Source organism: Phoenix dactylifera, chromosome 11, assembly GCF_051530095.1.
Source record: "Phoenix dactylifera cultivar Ajwa chromosome 11, Ajwa_hap1_PhDact_Kaust_v1.1, whole genome shotgun sequence".
Taxonomy (NCBI): Eukaryota; Viridiplantae; Streptophyta; class Magnoliopsida; order Arecales; family Arecaceae; genus Phoenix; species Phoenix dactylifera.
This window is the reverse complement of record NC_143200.1, coordinates 9,225,518-9,249,766: the sequence shown is the minus strand read 5'-3', so window position 1 is coordinate 9,249,766 and position 24,249 is coordinate 9,225,518. Positions and strand designations below refer to the sequence as shown.

The 24,249-nt window shown below is 40.1% G+C and overlaps 2 non-coding genes across 2 annotated transcripts; both read right to left on the bottom strand.

Moving 5' to 3' along the window:
* Positions 1-19,154: 19,154 nt before the first annotated feature.
* Positions 19,155-19,245, bottom strand: LOC113463687 (small nucleolar RNA Z159/U59). The gene has a single exon (XR_003388405.1). It is a non-coding gene; the product is annotated as a small nucleolar RNA Z159/U59 (small nucleolar RNA).
* An 82-nt stretch (positions 19,246-19,327) lies between these two features.
* Positions 19,328-19,426, bottom strand: LOC113463686 (small nucleolar RNA Z159/U59). Its single transcript, XR_003388404.3, has one exon. It is a non-coding gene; the product is annotated as a small nucleolar RNA Z159/U59 (small nucleolar RNA).
* Positions 19,427-24,249: the final 4,823 nt, after the last annotated feature.

Sequence of the window (24,249 nt, the reverse complement as noted above, 5' to 3'; positions counted from 1 at the left end):
CCTGGGGTTTGAGTCGGTTCCATCTCCTTCGACTCGGCCGAGTTGACTCGAACCGGCCGTATCCTTGCCCGCCCCGGCAGCCGAGACGTCCTTCTCCGGCGTCCGGCGCCGGGCAACCTTCAGCGGCTTCTGCCACGCCTCTAGGTCGATCGGGGAGACAGTGGTACACGACCCCTCCCCCACTGCGACCTTGCCGTTTCTGGAAGCCGTGGGCGTCGCACTCAGTCCAGAGCCAGAATCGGTCATCTCCTTCCTCCATGGTTTCTTCGTGGCCGCCCCTTGGTGCCATACACGGTTGGTAACCAACCACGGACCAAAGGCCGAGGGTTCCTCCGAGGCATCTCCTACTCCTTCCTTCTGCCCACCAGACTCCGCCTCCGCATCTACCTTCTTCTTCCCCCTGACCGATGCTGCCTCCGTCGAACCCCCCCCCCCCCCCCCCCCCCCCCCCCGTTGGAGGGCAGCCGCATTCCGTCGCCAGATGTCCTATCCTCCCGCACTTGGAACAAGGGGCAGGCAAGTTTTCGTAGATGAAACCTTGCCAAAAGTGTGGAGTGATTGATTAAAACCCCATTTGATTTTGATGAGCTCAAAGCATTTGAGTATATCTTGTGATTACTAATGAATTCAATTGAGTGTTTCAGTGAAAATCCTGTCCAAGTGTTTCTAGACTTGGTTCATAGTATTTTGGATAAGTTAAGAAGTCTGCATGAACCAATGTCTGAGACTCGAGTCGACTCCCGAGTATCACGAGTCGACTCCAAGCGTATCAAGTTCACTGGCACGAGCTCGAGTCGACTCCAGATCAGTACGAGTCGACTCCGACTGAGAACAGACAGAAGGACAGAAAGCTTCAACTCAGAGACTGTCAACGAGTCGACTCCCGAAGTGCGCGAGTCGACTCCAATGTTCAACGAGTCGACTCCATGGTAGTAAGAGTCGACTCCAAGAGAAACACAAAGAAAAGTCAGAAAGCAGTTTTCGGACTCTGAGATTCGAGTCGACTCCCGCATTGCACGAGTCGACTCCGAGACTCCGCGACCATCAACAGACAGAAGACCAAGTTACTGCCTCTGAGATTCGAGTCGACTCACAGACAGCTCGAGTCGACTCCGAGACAAGCTTCACGTCAAAAGGCAGAAGACCAACTTTCGGAAACTGAGAGCCGAGTCGACTCCAAGGAAGTTCGAGTCGACTCCAAGACTGGATGAGCCAAAAGACAGAGAAACGGGAGTTCGGGCTCTGAGATTCGAGTCGACTCCCAGGACAGTCGAGTCGACTCGAGTGGACAAAATTCAAAATTGGATCCACGGACTTCAGTGGATGAGCCGACTCCAAAATTGCCAGGTCAGCTCCAGAAGTTGGCGAGTCGACTCCAGGTCAAGACGAGTCGACTCCCAATCAAGACGGCAACTTTAATTCAAATTTGGAACAGTTGCCGAGTCGACTCCGGAAAAGCGTGAGTCGACTCCTGCTACAGCCGAGTCGACTCCTGATCGCGCGAGTCGACTCCAACCCACCAACGGTCATATTGTCAGGCTGCGCAGAGTGTGCAGAACGGCCAGAAAAAGCAGAGTAACGGCTAGTTTCCGTGGGGGTTGGCTTAAATAGCCACAGAGGACTGTAGCAAGGCAGAGAACAGATATTCCACTCCAAGCATTCAAGTTTTCAAGCTCTCCAAGTGCTCTTAAATGAAAAAGGGGAGATCTACATTTACTGCTCCAACAACTTCTTCCCAACAATCAAAGCTTCCTCCTCCTGCATTCAAGTCGACCACTCTTTCGAGAGGAGACCGGAGTTCCAGAAGCCATACCTCTTCACCAGCTTAAAAGCGTTTGAGGGCTTCTAACTCCTTTACGATTATATTGTTTTAAATCTGCTTTTTGAGAAGCTATTTTCTGTTTTCTTCTATCTCTTGTATTTACTTGATTCAATCGGGGGATTGAATCAAGAGGTTTAAGGTTGGTTGGTGAGCCAAGTTAAAACCAACGTGTGTAAGGGTTTGATTGTGAGCCCGGGAAAACAATCGGGGTTGGTTCTAGTCGGTGAGCCTGGAAAAACCGACCGAGTTCGTTGTGAGCTCGTAAAACAACAAGTTTGGTTGTGAGCTTGCAAAACAACCGGCTGTAATCCAAGGGGGTTATAGTGAAATTCCCAAGTGAGACTTGGGGAGTGGACGTAGGAGCAAGGGTTAGCTCCGAACCACTATAAAACTTTGTGTTTGTAGTGCATTGTCTCTCATCTTCTTCCCCGCACATTACTCACAGCACTAGGCCTTAATTAAATAACTTGCTATAGTTTTTAATTAATCATCCACAAAGTTTTAATTAGTCAAATTATTTTAAAAACCCAATTCACCCCCCCCCCCCTCTTGGGTTGTCTATCTGGGCAACAAGTGGTATCAGAGCCAAAAACTCTTCCACTCAAGAGTTAAAAGATCAAAATGACAACCCCATTTGGATCTTCTCACATTGAGGGTCAGTCCACCCAAAGACCCCCTTTCTTCAATGGATCTGACTACTCATACTGGAAGGCTAGGATGAGAATATTCATCCAAGCCCAAGACTATGAGATGTGGTCCATTGTAGTAAATGGGCCATACATCCCATCCATTTACGTAGATGGTGTTAAGGTACCTAAACTAGAAATGGACTGGGATAAACATGACATGAGGAAGGCACAATTAAACTCTAAAGCAATGAATGTCTTCTATTGTGCCTTAGACCGTAATGAATTCAATAGGATTTCAACTTGTAATTCAGCAAAAGAAATTTGGGACAGACTTGAAGTGACCCATGAGGGCACGAATCAAGTCAAGGAATCCAAAATAAACATCTTGGTTCATAAATATGAACTATTTAAAATGGATTCAAATGAAACAATCACATCCATGTTCACTAGGTTTACTGATATTGTCAATGGTCTAAAAAGCCTTGGCAAGAACTATACTAACAGTGAGCTTGTCAGGAAAATCCTTCGGTGTCTACCAAGGTCGTGGGAAGCTAAAGTGACAGCAATCCAAGAAGCCAAGGACTTGAACAAGCTACCACTTGAGGAGCTTCTTGGATCCCTCATGACGCACGAGCTCACCATGAAACAACACAACGAGGAAGAGTCCTCCCATAAGAAAAAGGTAATAGCCCTTAAATCTACTTCTTCTAACAAGGACTTGTCTTGCAGCAGCAGCAGTGAAGAAGAAGAAGACGAGAAAGATGGTGGTGAGGCTCTTCTTGTGCGCAAGTTCAAAAAATTCATCAACCACAAGAAGTCCTATCATCAAAGGAGAGGCCCCTCAAATTCCTACCGCAAAGACAAAGGTAAGGAAAGGGAAAATGAGGGGATTGGTTGTTACGAGTGCAAGAAGCCGGGTCACATAAGAGCGGAGTGCCCCTTACTGAAGAAGGGGAGTAAATACAAGAAGAAAAAGGCACTTGTCACTACCCTATCGGACTCCGACTCATCATCCTCCTCATCAGATGAAGAACAAGAAGAGAAGGCCAATTTCTGCTTCATGGCCAACGAAAACGAGGTAACTTCCGATACGCATTTTGATTTTACATTTGATGAACTTTATGATGCGTTCAATGAATTAATGATTGAGTATAAGAATATAAATGTTAAAAACAGAGAACTAAAAGTAACTAACCAAACTTATATTCATAAGCATGATTCATTAATTAAGGATAAAGATAATCTTACCAAAGAAAATCTAGAACTTAAGACAAGCAACCAACTCTTAATTAAGAAGACTAACACCTTAACGAAAGATAATGAAAAACTAACTAAGGAACTTTCAGAACTTAAAAAATATAAACAAACCTTAGATAAGGATCTTACTAAAGAACTTAATGATCTAAAAGCCGAAAATCAAACACTAACTAAAGAACTTAACAAATACAAACCCTTAGTTGAAAGATTTACCTATAGTTCTGAAAAATTAAACATGATACTAAATAGTCAACGTGCAGTGTTTAATAAAGCCGGTTTAGGATATAAACCAAGGAATAAGCAAAAACTTCTTAGTAACTTCTTTGTTAAAGCTGGGGAAACAAAAACTAAGAAAATAACCTGCTTTTGTTGTGGTACAGTAGGCCATAAAGCAAATGTATGTAATTTTAGGAAAAGTAAAACTAAAAGAAAAATTAAAAGGGTATGGATTCCAAAAGGAACCAACTTGACTAACCATGAAGGACCCAAGAAAACTTGGGTACCTAAGATGACATGATTTGCTTGTGTAGGAGTGTCTTGCAGCCAAGGTCAACAAAAATTACTGGTATTTGGATAGTGGCTGCTCAAGGCACATGACGGGTGATAAAGACCAATTTTTCACCCTTGAAGCTAAGAAGGGAGGTGCTGTGACGTTTGGAGACAACAACCAAGGTCACATCATTGGTATTGGTAAAGTTCAAATCACCCCTTCTACTTTTATAGATAATGTTAGATATGTTGATGGTCTTAAGCATAACTTGTTAAGCGTCAGTCAATTATGTGATAAAGGATATGATGTTATGTTTAAACCATCACTATGTATTATAACAAATCCTAATGATAATAGCTTAGTTTTTAAAGGGATTAGACGTGGAAATGTATATGTTGTAGACCTAGAAGATCTTGCAAAACATAACCAATGTCTAGTTGTAAATGAAACTAAAGATAATGATGCTAGTTGGTTATGGCACCGTAAGTTAGGTCATGCAAGCATTGACACAATAACTAAATTAGTTAAAAGAGACTCCGTGATAGGTTTGCCAAAATTAAAATTTGAAAAGAACAAAATATGTGAAGCATGTCAATTTGGCAAACAATCTAGGAACTCTTTTAAATCCATAAAATATGTCTCTACCTCTAGGCCTCTAGAATTATTACACATGGACCTATTTGGTCCAACTAGAACAACAAGTCTAGGTGGAAATAAATATGGTCTTGTTATAGTAGATGATTACTCCAGGTACACATGGGTCATGTTCCTAGCACATAAGGATCAAGCATTTTCTATGTTTAAAAAGTTCCATAAGGAAGTAACAAATGCTAGAGAGTCTTCAGTCATAGCCATTAGAAGTGACCATGGTACCGAATTCGAAAATCAATTATTTGACGAATTTTGTAGTAAAAAGGAGATAACCCATAATTTTTCTGCACCTAGGACACCACAACAAAATGGAGTTGTGGAAAGGAAAAATAGAACTCTAGAGGAAATGGCTAGAACGATGTTATGTGAAAGTAACCTCCCTAAGTACTTTTGGGGAGAAGCCATTAATACTTCCTGCCATATATTAAATAGAGTTTTATTAAGACCCATTATAAAGAAAACACCATATGAACTGTGGAAAAACAGAAAACCAAAGGTTAATTATCTTCATGTTTTTGGATGTAGGTGTTTTGTGCATAATAATGGGAAAGACAATCTAGGGAAATTTGACCCTAAATCTGATGAAGGAATATTCTTAGGTTATTCTACAACTAGTAAAGCCTATAGAATATTTAATAAAAGAACCTTAGTCATAGAAGAATCTATACATGTAGTATTTGATGACTCTAGTGACATCTCCTCTAGTAAGAAAGTTAATTTTGATGATGATGTTGAAATACTTGAGGAAAAGATAGATGAGATGGGATTACAAGATGATAATCAAAAGTTAATTGAAGGAGAATCATCAAGCCAAGAGGCTATTGTGGATCATGGGCTAACAAAAGCTTGGAGGTATGCTCACGGACATCCTAAGGAACTCATTCTAGATGATCCATCTCAACCGGTTAGGACTAGAGCTTCACTAAGAAATCTAAATAGCCATCTAGCTTTTGTTTCACACTTTGAGCCCAAACATATAGAAGAAGCCGAAAATGATGTAAATTGGATAAATGCAATGCAAGAAGAACTAAACCAATTTACTAGAAACGAAGTGTGGGATCTAGTAGAGAGGCCTTCTGAATATCCAATTATAGGTACAAAATGGATATATAAAAATAAGCTAGATGAAAATGGAATTGTTATAAGGAATAAGGCTAGACTAGTGGCAAAGGGTTATAATCAAGAAGAAGGCATAGATTTTGATGAAACCTTTGCTCCCGTAGCTAGACTTGAGGCTATTAGACTATTATTAGCATATGCATGCTCTAAGGATTTCAAACTATTTCAAATGGATGTAAAAAGTGCATTTTTAAATGGGTATATAAATGAGGAAGTGTATGTAGAACAACCTCCTGGTTTTGAAAATCATCAATACCCTAATCATGTGTATAAACTGAACAAAGCACTTTATGGACTAAAACAAGCACCTAGAGCTTGGTATGAGAGACTTAGTAAATTCCTATTAGAACATGAATTCTCTAGGGAAAATGTAGATACAACATTATTTCTGAAAAAGAAAAATAAGGATATGTTATTAGTACAGATTTATGTTGATGATATCATTTTCGGTGCTACTAACAATCGCCTCTGCGAGGAATTTGCTGATTTGATGCAGAGTGAGTTTGAGATGAGCATGATGGGAGAGCTGAACTACTTCCTCGGGCTTCAAATCAAACAATCTGAAGGAGGCATCTTCATCAATCAAGCAAAATATATCAAGGAGATGCTCAAGAAGTTTGATATGGAGGGAAACAAGTCAATCAGCACCCCCATGAGCTCATCATGCAAGTTAGACCAAGATGAATCAGGTAAATCTGTAGATCAAAAACTTTATAGAGGTATGATAGGTTCTTTACTGTATCTTACTGCAAGTAGGCCTGATATTATGTTTAGTGTGTGCATGTGTGCTAGATATCAGGCTAATCCTAAAGAATCACACCTAGCTGCAGTTAAGAGAATCTTTAAATACTTAATTGGAACTAAGAACATAGGGCTGTGGTACTCTAAAGAATCTAGCCTAAACTTAATAGGGTACACAGATTCAGACTTCGCTGGATGTAAGCTTGATAGAAAAAGTACCAACGGGTCCTGTCAATTTCTAGGAGAAAACCTAATCTCATGGTTTAGCAAGAAACAAAACTCGGTTGCATTATCCACTGCAGAAGCTGAATATGTTGCAGCCGGGAGTTGTTGTGCTCAAATCTTATGGATTAAACAACAATTAGAAGATTATGGCATTAAACAAGATAAAATCCCCATTAATTGTGATAATACAAGTGCCATAAATCTAACTAAAAATCCAATTCAACATTCAAGAACTAAACACATTGAGATAAGACATCACTTCATAAGAGATCATGTATTGAATGGTGATGTGTCACTCCAATTTGTTTGTACTGATAATCAATTAGCAGATATTTTTACAAAACCCCTAAGTGAAGAGAGGTTTAGTGTGCTTAGGAGGGGATTAGGAGTGATTGATCCATCCTAGTGGGTTTTTCACTAGATTAATTGATTTTGATGATTAGAATGAGGTTAAAATAGAGTTTCTATGCAGTGATCATCAAATCAGTCCTTAATTAGGTGATTTTCCCTCATTTGGCACGATTATGGCATGGTTTTTAGGTGCGTGCCAAGGTTAGAGACGACTCGAGTAAGTTTCAGAGCCGGCTCCTGAGGGGGAGTCGACTCGCGCATTTGCGGGAGTCGACTCGCAAAGTTGGCAGCTGAGGGGGAGTCGACTCGCACACTATCGGGAGTCGACTCGCGCATATTCTGGAGTCGACTCGCGACTCAGGGGAGTCGACTCGCAGTCGGGATCCGACTTTTTAACCCTAAGTTTGTCGTTTCGCAAACACTCTTCCTCAAGCCGCCACTGTTCACAAAGCCCTAGAGCCGACTCCTAGGTCATCCCCGATCGTCTCCAAGCCCTTTTCCCGTCGATTTTTCGCCGGACATTGAGTTTCCGTCCGTTCCTAGGTCATTTCCGGTCCGTCCCGAGCTTCCTCTGTCGGTCCTTCACCGTCCTCTAGGTATTTTTCTTCCCGTTTAGGTCAAGATGCCTCGTAAGACCGTCGTTAGGAAGAGGTCCCGTCCCGAGGCCGGTCCCGAGCGGCGCTCCAAGGCGCGGCACGATCCCGCGAGGGAACCACCTCCGGATCGTTCCCCGCCTAGGGTGGTTCTCGTTAGGCCGTTGGCCGGGAAGGCCGTCACCTCCGGGAGGTTTGTCGATTTCGACTATCTCTCCCGGGAGGGGTTCACCATAGGCGATAGGCTTAGAGCCCAGGGCCTAGAGTACTTCCTCACCTTGGACCTTCCCACCTATCCTGGCCTAGTTCAAGAGTTTTACAGTACCGTCCATCGGGAAGATGGAGGTATCGAGGGCAGGGTAGTAGGTGTCCCGTTGCGTGTCACAGAGGACCTCATTGCCCATATCCTTCACCTTCCATTAGTAGGGGTGGCTCCCGCACACCCTGAGGATAGAGTTGCGGCCCTTACGGTCGTCTTAGGGCATCCACCTCAGTCCCCCCTAGATGAGGTATCTGCTAGCTCACTTCCTATTGAAGTGAGAATCCTTTTGAGCATTCTGTCCAGGTCCATCTTCCCTAAGACAGGGAGATTTGATTTTGTGAATGAGAGGGACTTAGCTATTATGTCTTATATCCTTCAGGACACCCCGATCAACTTCCCAAAGCTCATTTATAGGTATATGTGTGAGCCCCTAGATAGACCTAGGCTCTCACTCCCATACGGGATGTTATTCACTCTTCTTTTTAGGCAGTACGAGATTCCCATTCCTGAGAGGGAACCCTCTCGTGCCTTGCGATGGACTGATCGCTTATGTACGGGGACTATGCACAGGATGGGGTTTCGGAAGAGAGAAGGGATCTGGGTTAGGAAGTCCACTCTCACTGCTCAGACCACCAGACCATCACCCAGTCCTGAGCCAGATTCAGACTACCCAGACCTTCCAGACCATCCAGACCTCCCATCCACTCCTCCTGCTCCTACCACCTCTGCCGGACCTTCCTCCTCAGTTCCACCATCTATGGAGGTCCGTATTGATACAGAGCAGCTCCGGGAGCTGCGGCAGGAGATCGTCCGAGATCTGAGGGATGAGCTGCTTCGGGAGCTCCGAGGTGCGGTGCCTGCCCCCACTCCTGCACCCGTATCTTCTCAGTTGGTCCCTTCCTTGACAGCCGTGACTGACATGACGGCTCATGTACGGGAAGAGATCTACAATGTCCGGAGTTTGGTCCAGGCCCAGTTCCACAGCATGAGTGAGGTCACGAGCTCCACTCGACAGATGCGAGAGGAGATAGGTCGTGACATGCACACCACCACCGAGGGGGCCGAGCGCTTGGTGAATGTACTCATCGACAAGCTGGACGCACTTCAGACATCGGTGACTGGGCTTCAGGCGTCGGTGACAGAGCTCTCCACTACACACAGCAGAGCCACCACGTCTATTATCACGCAGCTCGGACATGTGACAGATGCAGTCACCCTCCTCATGGAGCAGAGCCGATTGAGAGGAGGAGCACCATCCTCGAGAGGAGGTGCCACATCCTCCAGAGGAGGAGATGCATCCTCGAGAGGGGGAGCTTCATCCTCGAGGAGGACATAGATGTGTTTGAGTTGTGTTTTGTCTTGCTTTGCTTTACTTATTGTATTCTTACATGTATTCACATTCATATCAATACAATGAGTAGACATTTTATCTTCAATTATGTGCCATTTGATGATTGGTTGTGCCATTGATTGTGTGTGATTACCTCCTTTTTGGTATGATGACAAAAAGGGGGAGAAATATGTATAAAATATGTAAAAAGGGGAGAAATATGAAAAAATATGTAAAAGAAATCAATGGAAATAAATAAAAAGATAAACTCTTAATAACACACACAAATTTGTTCTAAGTGGATTCGGTACCTCGAGGCTCATTATCTCTCTTTTGGGGCTCCTAATGGAGTAATCTCCAGAATCTATTCAAGGGATATTCGGAGATTAGCTGAATCCTACTCAAGAACAAATTGACAGATTTTCCCTCTAAAAAGATAAAATTCAGTTCAAAAACTTCAAAGCATTAAAAGGAAATTCAGAGAATCAAAACATAGTTGAATGCATATGTTGAGGGGGAGAATCTGAATTTTAATCAAGCTAAATCATTAATGACATATAAGCCGAACAATTGATTGCATAATATGAAGGCTTATATAATTCCAAATGAAAGGTGGAGCTTTAACTCCGAAATTTAATGTTTCACTCCTTTCAAACTTGGATAAATTAAATTATCAGACATTTGAATTCATTTATGGATTTTACTTCATTGTTTTATGAGCAATTCATTTTATATATACTCAAAGTTTTGTCATCATCAAAAAGGGGGAGATTGTGGAGTGATTGATTAAAACCCCATTTGATTTTGATGAGCTCAAAGCATTTGAGTATATCTTGTGATTACTAATGAATTCAATTGAGTGTTTCAGTGAAAATCCTGTCCAAGTGTTTCTAGACTTGGTTCATAGTATTTTGGATAAGTTAAGAAGTCTGCATGAACCAATGTCTGAGACTCGAGTCGACTCCCGAGTATCACGAGTCGACTCCAAGCGTATCAAGTTCACTGGCACGAGCTCGAGTCGACTCCAGATCAGTACGAGTCGACTCCGACTGAGAACAGACAGAAGGACAGAAAGCTTCAACTCAGAGACTGTCAACGAGTCGACTCCCGAAGTGCGCGAGTCGACTCCAATGTTCAACGAGTCGACTCCATGGTAGTAAGAGTCGACTCCAAGAGAAACACAAAGAAAAGTCAGAAAGCAGTTTTCGGACTCTGAGATTCGAGTCGACTCCCGCATTGCACGAGTCGACTCCGAGACTCCGCGACCATCAACAGACAGAAGACCAAGTTACTGCCTCTGAGATTCGAGTCGACTCACAGACAGCTCGAGTCGACTCCGAGACAAGCTTCACGTCAAAAGGCAGAAGACCAACTTTCGGAAACTGAGAGCCGAGTCGACTCCAAGGAAGTTCGAGTCGACTCCAAGACTGGATGAGCCAAAAGACAGAGAAACGGGAGTTCGGGCTCTGAGATTCGAGTCGACTCCCAGGACAGTCGAGTCGACTCGAGTGGACAAAATTCAAAATTGGATCCACGGACTTCAGTGGATGAGCCGACTCCAAAATTGCCAGGTCAGCTCCAGAAGTTGGCGAGTCGACTCCAGGTCAAGACGAGTCGACTCCCAATCAAGACGGCAACTTTAATTCAAATTTGGAACAGTTGCCGAGTCGACTCCGGAAAAGCGTGAGTCGACTCCTGCTACAGCCGAGTCGACTCCTGATCGCGCGAGTCGACTCCAACCCACCAACGGTCATATTGTCAGGCTGCGCAGAGTGTGCAGAACGGCCAGAAAAAGCAGAGTAACGGCTAGTTTCCATGGGGGTTGGCTTAAATAGCCACAGAGGACTGTAGCAAGGCAGAGAACAGATATTCCACTCCAAGCATTCAAGTTTTCAAGCTCTCCAAGTGCTCTTAAACGAAAAAGGGGAGATCTGCATTTACTGCTCCAACAACTTCTTCCCAACAATCAAAGCTTCCTCCTCCTGCATTCAAGTCGACCACTCTTTCGAGAGGAGACCGGAGTTCCAGAAGCCATACCTCTTCACCAGCTTAAAAGCGTTTGAGGGCTTCTAACTCCTTTACGATTATATTGTTTTAAATCTGCTTTTTGAGAAGCTATTTTCTGTTTTCTTCTATCTCTTGTATTTACTTGATTCAATCGGGGGATTGAATCAAGAGGTTTAAGGTTGGTTGGTGAGCCAAGTTAAAACCAACGTATGTAAGGGTTTGATTGTGAGCCCGGGAAAACAATCGGGGTTGGTTCTAGTCAGTGAGCCTGAGAAAACCGACCGAGTTCGTTGTGAGCTCGTAAAACAACAAGTTTGGTTGTGAGCTTGCAAAACAACCGGCTGTAATCCAAGGGGGTTATAGTGAAATTTCCAAGTGAGACTTGGGGAGTGGACGTAGGAGCAAGGGTTAGCTCCGAACCACTATAAAACTTTGTGTTTGTAGTGCATTGTCTCTCATCTTCTTCCCCGCACATTACTCACAGCACTAGGCCTGAATTAAATAACTTGCTATAGTTTTTAATTAATCATCCACAAAGTTTTAATTAGTCAAATTATTTTAAAAACCCAATTCACCCCCCCCCCTCTTGGGTTGTCTATCTGGGCAACAAAAAGGTCTCCTCAACCCCCCCCCCCCCCCCCGAACTCCCCCTAATCAAGGTACCCGGCTTAAGAGGTTGAGAACAATCCAGCTCCAGTTTCACCCGAGCAAAACCATATCGCCGCCCCTGATCCGTGAATTCATCCACCGCCAATGGATTACCAGCACAAGCCGCAATTCTAAGGATAGTCTCCTTCTTCCAATAATCCAAAGGCAGCCTTGGCATCCGAAGCCATACGACCACCCGGCCAATCCCTCCTTCTCCGGGCACAAAGTTAGGTCGCCATCGTTCCATTGCAAGCAGCTGGCCGGCCACCGTCCACAGACCACTCATCAAGGCAGCCTCCGATCTTCCTCCTTGGCAAACCGGACGACAATGAAGCCATCCATCAGCAAGAAGCAGTTCACATTGTAGTCCAGCCGTCCCACCCGCTTAATCTCCTTGGCCACCCAATCCACAGGAACAGGTCTACCCAAGCTCCTCACAATGACGGCGGTACTCCACCACTCCGCTCGGGTCCCCTCCAGCTCTTCCTCCGGGAAGACCACCACCTCGGTCGTGCTGTTCCGCAGCATCTCTAACACCCTAGAAGGCATCCGATGGGTCGTCCACGCTAGCTGCCGGGGACCCCCTTTCGCTACCTCCGCCCAGGTCCGACCCTTCACTGCACCCCCGGGATCCCGGACTGCCTGTCCACCGGTCGACCCCGCCTCGGGTCGTGTCGTTCCCCCCCCCAACCTCCATGGTCCCCACCCCTCAGCTATTCGACAAAATTCCCCACTGACTCTTCACTAGTGCACGAAAATTAATGCATCCCCCCCTCTCTGCGCTCTTCCCCACTGACCCGCCTATGTTACTGTATTGCTTCCCCTAGAAGTGTCATAGCATACAATAATAGATGATAACTAAAAAAAATAAAGCAGGATCATCTTTCATACCCGATTTATTAGATAAAAATATTATATTTTAGGCTAAAAAAAATCCCTTTTAAAATAAATTTAATAAAAGTATATGAATCTTAAAAAAATTTAGCAACCATTCACCTGCATAGATCTCAAAATACTTCATCCTTTATTGTCCATTTATCTACACATATCTCAAAGCGCTCCATCATCTAACATTCATCAACCTACATAGATCTCAAAGCACTCCATTTTCTATCATTAATATACATATATAGATCTTAAAGCACTCCATTCTCTGTCATTCATTCGCCTATACGGATTTTGAAATGCTTCATCCTTTATCCTCCATCCGCTTGCACAAATCTCAAAGTGGTCCATTCTATGTCATTGCTTACACAAATCTCAAAGTGGTCCATCCTCCATCCGCCTGCATGGATGTTAAAGCATACCAACCTCTATCATCCATCCTCAGGCATAAATCTCAAAGCACTCCATCATTTATCATCCATTCGCATGCATAAATCTCAAAGTGTTACATTTTACATCCACTGTTATTCATTTGCCCAACCTTTAACATTCATTTGCCTACATGGATCTTAAATCTCTCCATCCTATATTATTCATCTATTTGTCTGGCTCTTAAAGGTTTCATCCTTTGTCATCCATTCATATACACAGATCTCAAAATACTCAATCCTTTATCATTTATCCACTGGTACAGATCTCATAGCACTACTCTTCCCTTCAGTTTTTGCCAAAACAAGGACCTCTTGCTCATATAGTGGGAAGAGCAGTTATTGAATTTTACAAAAAATTAGTTATCATGTGATAACATTCTATAGCAGAGATGGCTTAGCCATATCGCAACGAATTTAAAATTTTGGCAGCTGATTGACACTAAATGGCCTAAATGGCTTAGAATTAGAGAGATGGGCCACCATATATCCGGTGATAAGATGAAACAATTTAGCAAACAATTCTAGCTGGGAGAGATAGGCTAATCAAAAAAAATATATATCTTTCCAAAAAAAGGTTTTGCTCGAATATATCTCCCAATTATGAAAGAATTAGGTAGAGATTGAAGATAAAGTTGAGATCTACCTCATGTAGCTTTTTTATAGTTATTTCTACTAGTTAGTCTATTTCAGAAAAGCTGTAATCTTTTTAATTAGAAGAGAAATTCAACTCGAATTATGTAAGTGCAGACCTTACTACTAAAGAAACTTTGTAACTCAATTTTACCATTCACTAATGAAAGAAAAGGGGACCAAATATTTACACCCGATCTCAACAAGCCAGTTGGTGACTGAGAGCAAGTTCAATGTGGATTAGATAAAACTAGTATAAGAAAGACTCACGCGGCCCTTCCTGAATTGGAAAGAGTTCGACCATAACAAATTTCACCAAATATGGAAGTATAGACTGAGAAAGGAGAATTCGATCAAGAGCAGCCCAAAAGCTTAAAACTTTTTTGTCATCAACCATAATATGGTAAATAGATCAAGGTGATTAAAATAGCCTCAAGGATAGTTGCAAATGTAGAACTATGTCTCAAATCGAAAAGACATGGTTATCGGCTTGACAGTTGCAGAGCAACCGTGTTATCAAATATGTATACTCGAGGATAACTAGTGCTACTTACCAGAACTACCAAGAATGGACGTTGGATGTGAGAACAGTTGTCATAGTGTGCAATTATTATTTGTTAGCATAAATAAGTGGAAAGTATGCTATGTATTGGAACTTTTCGATAAACAATCTAATCAAATTATCTTTTATTTTTATGTTTACCTTAGCCTTTTATCCTAAGAATAGATATTTAGATTATCTACCATAGCTTGGTGCTATAACCTTACTATAGCCCAATGCTAAAATTCTACCATAACCTAGTGCTACTATTGCCCAATGCTAGAATTCTACCATAGCCTACTACACTTAGAGTTTTTGAAAAGCCCAAGAGAAGGGTGAATTGGGTTTTTCAAAAACTTCAAACTATAAGTGTAGCTCAAGAAAATTTAATGTGTATGTGACATGCAATGAAAGATATGAGTAATAACTAAATGAATATGCAAAAAGAATATAGCACACAAACCAAGCACTACAAATATAAAAAAATTATAGTGGTTTGGTGCCAAGCCCTGCACTTAAGTCCACTCACCAAGACACCTTTCTTGAGAATTTTTACTATAATCTCTCTACAATTATAACAAGATTGTTTTGATTGGGCTCACAATCAATCCAGTAGATTTTACACAGAAAATCAATCAAAATCACCTCCAAGTCTTTTCTAGGCTTGATATGCTCCAATTCAAAATTTGGATGGACCCTTCTCCAAGTTTCAATACTTAAAACTTGTTACAAAAAAAGTACAAGTATTTGTAATAAAAAAAATTAAAGCCCCCTAAAAGAAATTTGAGAAAGATTTGACGCAGCTCCTAGAAGCTGTTAGTTGGCCTTGAATGGACTTGAATGATCTACACCAACTTTCTTTTATAGTGGAAGATGTGATATTTAAGACCACACTTAAGGCACTTGAATATCACTCTTTCTTCTCTCCTGTATCACTTCTCTTTCATTTGCTTTTCCTCCTCAGGTGTTTCTATGCATTTATAGTTTCAAAAAGTAATTGGAAAATATTTCTAGCCATTAAACAAGGGTCGACTCATGAAAGTGCATATTTTGACCTCTTTCTATCTTTCTTTTGAGATTGTTTTGGGGTTGACTCGATTGATCCAAGGGCTGACTTGTAAATGCGTGCCAGTCTTTGTTAGTGTGCTGGGGTCGACTCTTGAAACTACCCAAAATTGAAGTCTTCTGTTTTTACCTGTGGACATACAGAGGCCTGCTTGCAGTACTCTTGGGGTTGACTCCTCTTAGTTCAGCACTTCATTAACTTGGGTTTCATTCTTCCATATTAAGAGTTTTGGATTGATATATTCTTAGCATCCTATGAGCATTCTAGTACACTTTAAATAGGTAATTAATAAACTTTTTACTCAAACATTTTGTACCACTAAAATCAAATCATTTAGGTAAACAATCTCTGTTTTTTTAATAATGACAAAATCTTTAAGTATCAAAAAAAATAGTTTTAAAAAAATAACATCTTTTTTTAAATAGAAGGTAATTTATGAAATTCACTAATACCCTTCATTGAATCACAAGAAAATAGTGCTCGAATTATGATTAAATCATGCAGAAATAGTGCTTCAAGTTCTATTGATTTACATTTCCTTCAATTTTTTCTTTGAAATTTTGTATCCTCTTGTAGATTCTTTGAAAAATTTTCCTTAAGATTTTGCAAGTTTTCAATATTATAATTTTTTTTCAAGATTTTGATTATCCCTTACTGCCATAATATAGCAACTCTTCCCCTTCTCTTACTATCATGGTGATAATGAAAAAGATATGATGATGGAAAGTAAGAACTTGAAAGTAAGCAACATGCAAAGAGGCATATACACAAAATTGATAGCTTCATTGCTTTGCATTTTTAACTGAACATATTATAGAAGTAAGAATTCAACAGCATTGCATTAAGACAAAGTCATAAACATGAACCCGTCAAAATAAAGTCATTCACGAAACTTCCCACAAGTCCATAATATATAAGAACAGCATAGGAGCAAAAGTACATAAAGACAATATAAGAACACAATACATAGCAATATATGGAAGAACTAAAACTAGAAAGTAACATCATTATGCAAAGAGGCATAAACAAAAAGGATAACTTCATTGTATTTTGTTTTTTACAAGTACATATAATAAAATGTAATTCTAAGATCCCTAAGAATCTATACAAAATAAGAAGATGAAGGTTCCTAGGTGACTGATCAGAAGATGAAGATGAGCTATGATGGGGATGCTAAATAGTGGAGCGGCTAGGCCAATGGGCTGATGGTCTAGAGGGACCATGCTAAAAAGGTCGACTGACTCTCATCTCCTAAGTAAAGCAACAAATAACTGCAACAAGAGTAGATGCAGATGCAATAAGAGACTCGATCAGTCACCGCAACTCGTCCCAAACCTCCTTTAGCAAACACAAAATCTCCATTCCAATCCCTTGAGCCTCTGTAGTAAAATGCTTGATCTCATCTTGTACAGAGGTCTACAAGGTCCTTGTCTCCCTCTCAATGTCTCCAGTCCTTCTGAGCTGACTGGTCACCAAGAAGTGGATGTCCGAGATGTTGTGCCTCAACTCAACTACCATCTAGGTCAATGAAGATACATGAGGTTCCATCCTCTGATCCGTAGGCAATGAACCATGTGTCTCTGCTCCCCCTGACTAACAGCTCTGGAAGCAATTCTCCCAGAAATCACCTGCTCAACTATGGTTCTCATCTGCTCCTCATCCAACTAATAGCGTGACTTGTGCTGCTCTTTAGATGTGGAAGCTGAAAGTCAAATGATGCCATGAAATTCCTAACTCCATGCTTCACAGGAATCTCTGGCTCTACTAAAGGCATTTTCATGGGGGCAGGTGGATCGATAGTCGATACCCTCATCAATGGGAACAGTAGGCTCACTGAAAGCTCTACTTCAAAAAGCTCTACTTCCAACAACTCTACTTTCAAAAGCTCTACTTCCAACAGCTCCCCCAAATAGGGCCTTAGGAGTAAGGCTTGTTCTTGATCTGTCGGTGGTAGCAGCGAGCAAGTCTTCGACCCATTGTGAAAACCCAAAAGATAAGCAAAAGAAAATGCAAAGAGTAAGGACATGTCAAAAGAAAATAGTAAGGACACGCCTATATGCTTAATATTTTGTAAACTATGGCAAGTAAATGGCTCCCTCAGAACAAATTTGAGATTTCAACATCAATACATTGTTCAGATAAGGCTGAAACTGATGTTATGTTCAATCACTGGAAGCTTGGACCTCAAAAGATCAATAGAATATCGATAACATTAAACCAGTTAAATAGAGTAATGAACATGATATCTGAAATCATTCATATGTGAAATAAACACAGAATCTGCAAAGAAACATGTAACTTAAAATATTGCAAAATAAATATCCCTTAAGGAATTTTTTTTTGGTAACTATCCCTTAAGAAATTATCAAACAACAGAAGCTGCAGCCAGCCTTAACTGAAGAGATAATGTAAAGATTACCTGACTAGTGAATAGCAACATAAACAACAAAGAAATCAATATCACGGTAAAAAGCAGTATAAATACATATTAAAGTTGAGAGCTACAATTTCGATCTTTCCCCAAGTAAAACACCCATTGCCAATTACAACAAAACAAAGACCCAAAGTTCTTAATATGACCCTGAATTTGCATTGTTGAATCCTGAATATGACTCCAGACACGTCTAAAATAGAAAAAGGAGCCTGTAAGGCATGACACCACCATATTTAAACACAGAATCAAATGAAAACAAGGTTGATTGAATTTGTGAGGGCAATATACTTTTATAAATACTACAATGATATGGATAATAGTATTTTATAATAAATCATGTTAAACTGATATTTCAGATAAAAAATTCAAAAACAGATCCATCCTCGGGCAAACTTACTCTACCAATCAAAATCCTGGCCCCAATCAGGAACTGCAAACAAAAGCACCTAATAGACAGTAAATGACCTGTAAAACCATCACAAAAGAAGAAAAATAAAACATGCTTTAACTTGAATAAAACAATAAGTGACCCATTCATCTGGAAAGGCCATACCTTTAATTTTGATTTTCTAAAGTAATTAAGCATGATAAAATAAATCAATACTAAAAGCTAGTATAGAGTGAAGTATTGAACGACTAGACACCAATTATTAAGAATGGCAGAAATTGGAAAACACGGCTCCAAGAAATAAATTAGTCAAACAAAAATGCAAGTCACTAATTTCTAATAATGGAATATAATAACAAACCCCAGAAATCATAGCAATTTTGATCAGGGCATTGCACAAAAGATCAGCTTTCGTGCGCAACCCCATAGTGATCCTGAAAGGGAAAACGGAATAACGTTTATCTCAAACGCAAGTGCAGATAAATCCCTCAGAAACAGATAATTCCATTCATCAAAATGATGTCAGCCCACTATTTTAATCTCAAAAAATGATCTTCACAGAGATTCAAAGAGCATAATAATCGCGTTAATCCAATACAAAGTATAACAGCAAAAAGTAAGAGAAAAATCGAGGAGTAAAAATTCTTGACACAAGTATCCTCAGTTCAGGTCTCCATGAATCTTCCGCATTGCACAACAAATACCTCGGAAGAACGAAAGTTTTGATCTGATCATCACCGGAAATTATAATTAAACAGAATTTTAAAAAGGTAAATCAGATAACAATAAATAAATAAATAAATAGTACCGATTCAATTGATGGATGGGTCTCCTCAGTTCAGGTCTCCATAAGCTTTTCCGCATAGATGGCGATCATCGCCACCCTCGGAAGAACGAAAGTTACTCTTGTGATCATCGTCGGAGATATCCATCACACCAACCAAAAAGATAAACAACTAAAAGATAAACAATAAAATATCAAAGATTTTTCCGTCATTAGATCGGACCTCAAGCAGGAGAGCGAAGAAGCGTACCTCCCTCATCTCGTCGCCGCCGGAGGAAGAACAAGCAAAAGCGGACAGAGAAGTGGCTTTTATAGAGGAACGGGGGAGATGGATGCAAGGATGCCCGGGCCTTAAACCCTAGGCACTATTTTGGGGCAGGAATGGGTCAGTTGCGGAGGTGTGCAAAAAATGGTCCGATCTGCGAATCTAATCCGATCGGGTTTTTTCGGTTCAATTTAAGTTAATTATTTTTAAACTTTCACTTGATTTTAGTTTGAGAAATTCAGAACCGAAAAAAATTCAAAGTTTGCTTTCAGCTTGGATTTTCAAAAAACTAATCTAAACTAATCTAACCAGTCTATATATGTATATATAAATATATATATTCAAACCTGCTCAATCTAGTCTCTTTTATATATATATATATATATATATATATATATATATATATATATATATATATATATATATATATATATATATATATATATATATAAAATGGTCCGATCTGCGAATCTAATCCGATCGGGTTTTTTCGGTTCAATTTAAGTTAATTATTTTTAAACTTTCACTTGATTTTAGTTTGAGAAATTCAGAACCGAAAAAAATTCAAAGTTTGCTTTCAGCTTGGATTTTCAAAAAACTAATCTAAACTAATCTAACCAGTCTATATATGTATATATAAATATATATATTCAAACCGGCTCAATCTAGTCTCTTTTATATATATATATATATATATTACCGAACCAAGCCAAACTAAATTTTTTGAATTGATTTCAAGCTGTTTTTATAGTTGGTCGATTCGGTTTTAATTTCGATTTCGATTTTAGAAAACAAATTTAAACTAGTTTAGTTTCAAGTTTAGCTCCAAATCAATTCAATTGGACCCGTGCATACTCTTAGTCTATTGAGGTTTAGAGGGCCTTGGACTGACCTTGGATCAATCTTTGTAAATATTGGATCTGGACAAGTATGAGGCTTACAACCGGATATATTTTGGGTCTCATTAAATTTTATTGTCAAATATGCAATAAATACCAGCATACATGTGTCACCGAAAAAAAAAAAAAACTAGCATACATGCACATGAAATATGCATCTAGCAGCAAAAAAATATAAATCACATAAAAATTATTAAATAATAGTAAATCAATATAAAAAATGATAGTGACCGAAGGTGCATAGGGCTTTAGAGAGAAGGACATAGAGGGGAATAAGTTTGCTGGAAATTTAAGGTGCTAAAAAAACGCCATATCGAATGGATGGAGAGGGGGGGACAAGATGAGGATTAGTTATCTACAATTTTTTTTTATTTCCAAAACTATCTATTTGATGATTGGGATACAGTAAAATTGGACTTTGATATATTACTTCTCTATATAGTATATTTTCTTTATTAATACTCTGTTAGATATAAATAATAACATGTTAAGATTTAGAATCACAATAATGCCGTATTCAAGTTTGAGAGATATACCTGCGGAAGACATATTGAATACGTTCTTCAATCACCTGGAATAATAGCGGCTGAATCTTTCCTTCCTTGCTCCTCACAAAAGATAGCCGTCAATGGGGCAAGCTATCAACCATATGGAGAGGAGAGGGAGACCTAGCCTATATATAGGAAACATAGAGGAGCCTTCCCATTAAAGGCTCCAAAACCCTAATTGGGTTTCCTGGCCTACATACCAAAAGTACCACAATAAATAGGACTCAATCCTATACATCCAAGGTGCACCAAAGCCCATAAAACAAAATGATCACACATCATATTGGGCTTAACCATAGTACCATTCTGAGCCATACGTCTAACCCGTTTTATAAAACAAAAATACGCAATCAGTGTAAGCCCATATTTTAAAATTATTCTAACATTCTCCCACTTGGCGAACACGGATTGTCATATTAATTTAAAAACTTTGTTTTGAAAACGACTCTCGGGTTAGACTACAAAAGTGGCCACACATATAGCTCAAATGATAATCACCTTAGATACATGATCCGGTCCAACAAGAACATCAACATTGAGCATGGAAGTCGTTACACCATTTAATCGATGTAAGACCACTCCACAGCTACAAATGCTAACATCCTTATCGACATGGATCCCCATCCTCCAACCAATGTGGTAGTATGTAGTATGAACTTAGCACCAAAATGTGATCAAAGGTGTGCTAATTCATATCGGTCCTCATAAATGCTTCAAAAGAAGCCACATGTCTCAAAAGAGACTCACATCATGTCTTTATGCATTATATCTCGAGATCAAAATGATATCATAATAAAAGACATATGTGCAATGCATGCTCAAACATAATTATAATTTCTATGCACAAAATACAGAATTATAAATAGGGAGATAAATATTTTTATAATTGGAAGAGGCTGTACCCGAAGCATATGGGTTGCCTACGTACCTCGTAAAGAGGATCAAGCCAAAACATAGTTCTTTTACATAAATAACTCCCACTAATCCAAAATATCAAAAGTTTCCACAATGCCCATATTGGCAATATGTGTCTTAAAGACTTTCGATGCGAGTCCTTTAGTCAATGGGTCTGCAATCATTACCTCTGTATTTATATGCTCTATTTTTGTCTGCCCTTCTTTAATTTTATCTCTGACTACCAAGTACTTAATGTCTATATGCTTAGAGCCACCAAAACTCTTGTTATTCTTTGAAAAAAACACCGCTGCACTAGTATCACAGTAGATGGTAATTGGTCTCGAGATGGAATCAACAACTTTCAGTCTAGAAATAAAATTTCTTAACCAAATGGCTTGGACCGTAGCTCCATAACATGCCACAAATTCAGCCTGCATAATAGAAGAAGCCACTAGAGTTTGCTTAACGCTTTTCCAAGAAATAGCACCACCAGCCATCATAAAAACATAACCTGAAGTTGACTTCAGATCATCTTGACATCCTGCAAAATCAGAATCTGAGTAGCCTACCACCTCAAGATGATCTGTACGCTGAAAGGTAAGCATATAACCTTCAGTCTTTTTCAAATATCTCATAACTTTTTTAGCTGCTTTCCAATGCTCATGTCCTGGATTCGATTGAAATCTACTAAGGACGCTTACTGCATAGGCTATGTCAGGTCTAGTGCAAACTTGAGCATACATCAAGCTCCCTATAGCACTTGCATAGGGTATGTTCTTCAAAGATTCTCTTTCAAGTTCATTTCTTGGACACCGGACTTTGCTAAACTTATCCCCTTTTACTATAGGTACATCACCGGGTGCACAGTTTTGCATATTGAACCTCTCTAGGATGCGTCGTATGTATGTCTTCTGTGAAAGTCCCAACAAGCCACGGTCTCTATCACGCTGTATCTCAATTCCAAGTACAAAGGAAGCTTCTCCAAGATCTTTCATTTCAAAATTAGCAGATAATATTTTCTTTGTCTCATGAAGTAACCCTAGGTCACTGCTGGCAAGTAAAATATCATCCACATACAAAACAAGAAAAATGAATTTTCTCCCACTGATCTTGAGATAAATGCATTGGTCCACTGTATTTTCAACAAAACCAAGAGAAGTCACAACTTCATCAAATTTCAAATACCATTGTCGGGATGCTTGCTTGAGCCCATATATGGATTTGTTCAACTTACACACTAAATTTTTCTTTTCCTCTACGACAAAACCTTCAGGTTGCCTCATGTAAACTTCTTCATAGAGATCTCCATTTAAAAATGCTGTCTTAACATCCATTTGATGAAGCTCCAAATTATAGTGTGCTACAAGTGCCATGATAATTCTAAAGGAATCCTTGGATGAAACCGGTGAAAAAGTCTCATTATAGTCAATGCCCTCTCGCTGAGTGAACCCTTCGGCAACCAGTCTAGCCTTTTGTCGTTCAACATCCCCTTTTGAGTCTAACTTGGATTTGTAAACCCATTTGCAACCTATGGCCTTAACATGTGGTGGAAGTTCAACAAGTTCCCAAACTTTATTTCTCTTCATAGAAAGCATTTCATCTTCCATGGCATTCAGCCATTTATCTGAGTCAGGTCTTGTTAATGCTTCATTAAAAGAAACAGGATCAATATTATGCCCAATATTAAAATCACTCTCCAGTAAGTAGACAATATAGTCATTAGGCAAGGCAGACATTCTTTCCCTTTGTGATCTCCTAACTTGTGGTTCAGAAAATGACTCTACTGGTGTTGGAGGAGGAACGTGAAGTTCTTCTTGATGCTCAGGTTCTTCATTAACTATTGTAATTGGCTGAGAAATAACTTTTTCTTGTACAACAGGAATCGGAACCACAACTTGATCCGGTTCAGCAAAAATTTTATTTAACACGGAGCTCTCACTATTACCAACATCATTTTCTAAAAATTTTGCTGTAATGGACTCAACAATTCTGGTGCCACGATTAGGACAATAGAACTTGTAGCCTTTTGATCTATCTGGATACCCAATGAAAAAAAACCAGGTGTGGATTTGGGGTCTAATTTCTTTTCATGAGGATTATAAATCCTAATCTCAGCTGGGCAGCCCCAAACTTTAAAATGGGCTAAACTGGGTTTACGACCTGTCCACAATTCAAAAGGAGTTTTCTCAACAGCTTTACTAGGAACCCTGTTCAGAATGTACATGGCAGATTTCAATGCTTCACCCCATAAGAATTCTGGCAAATTTGTTCTACTCATCATACTCCTGACCATATCCTTTAGAGTCCGATTACGCCTTTCAGAAACACCATTTTGCTCAGGTGTTCCTGGCATTGT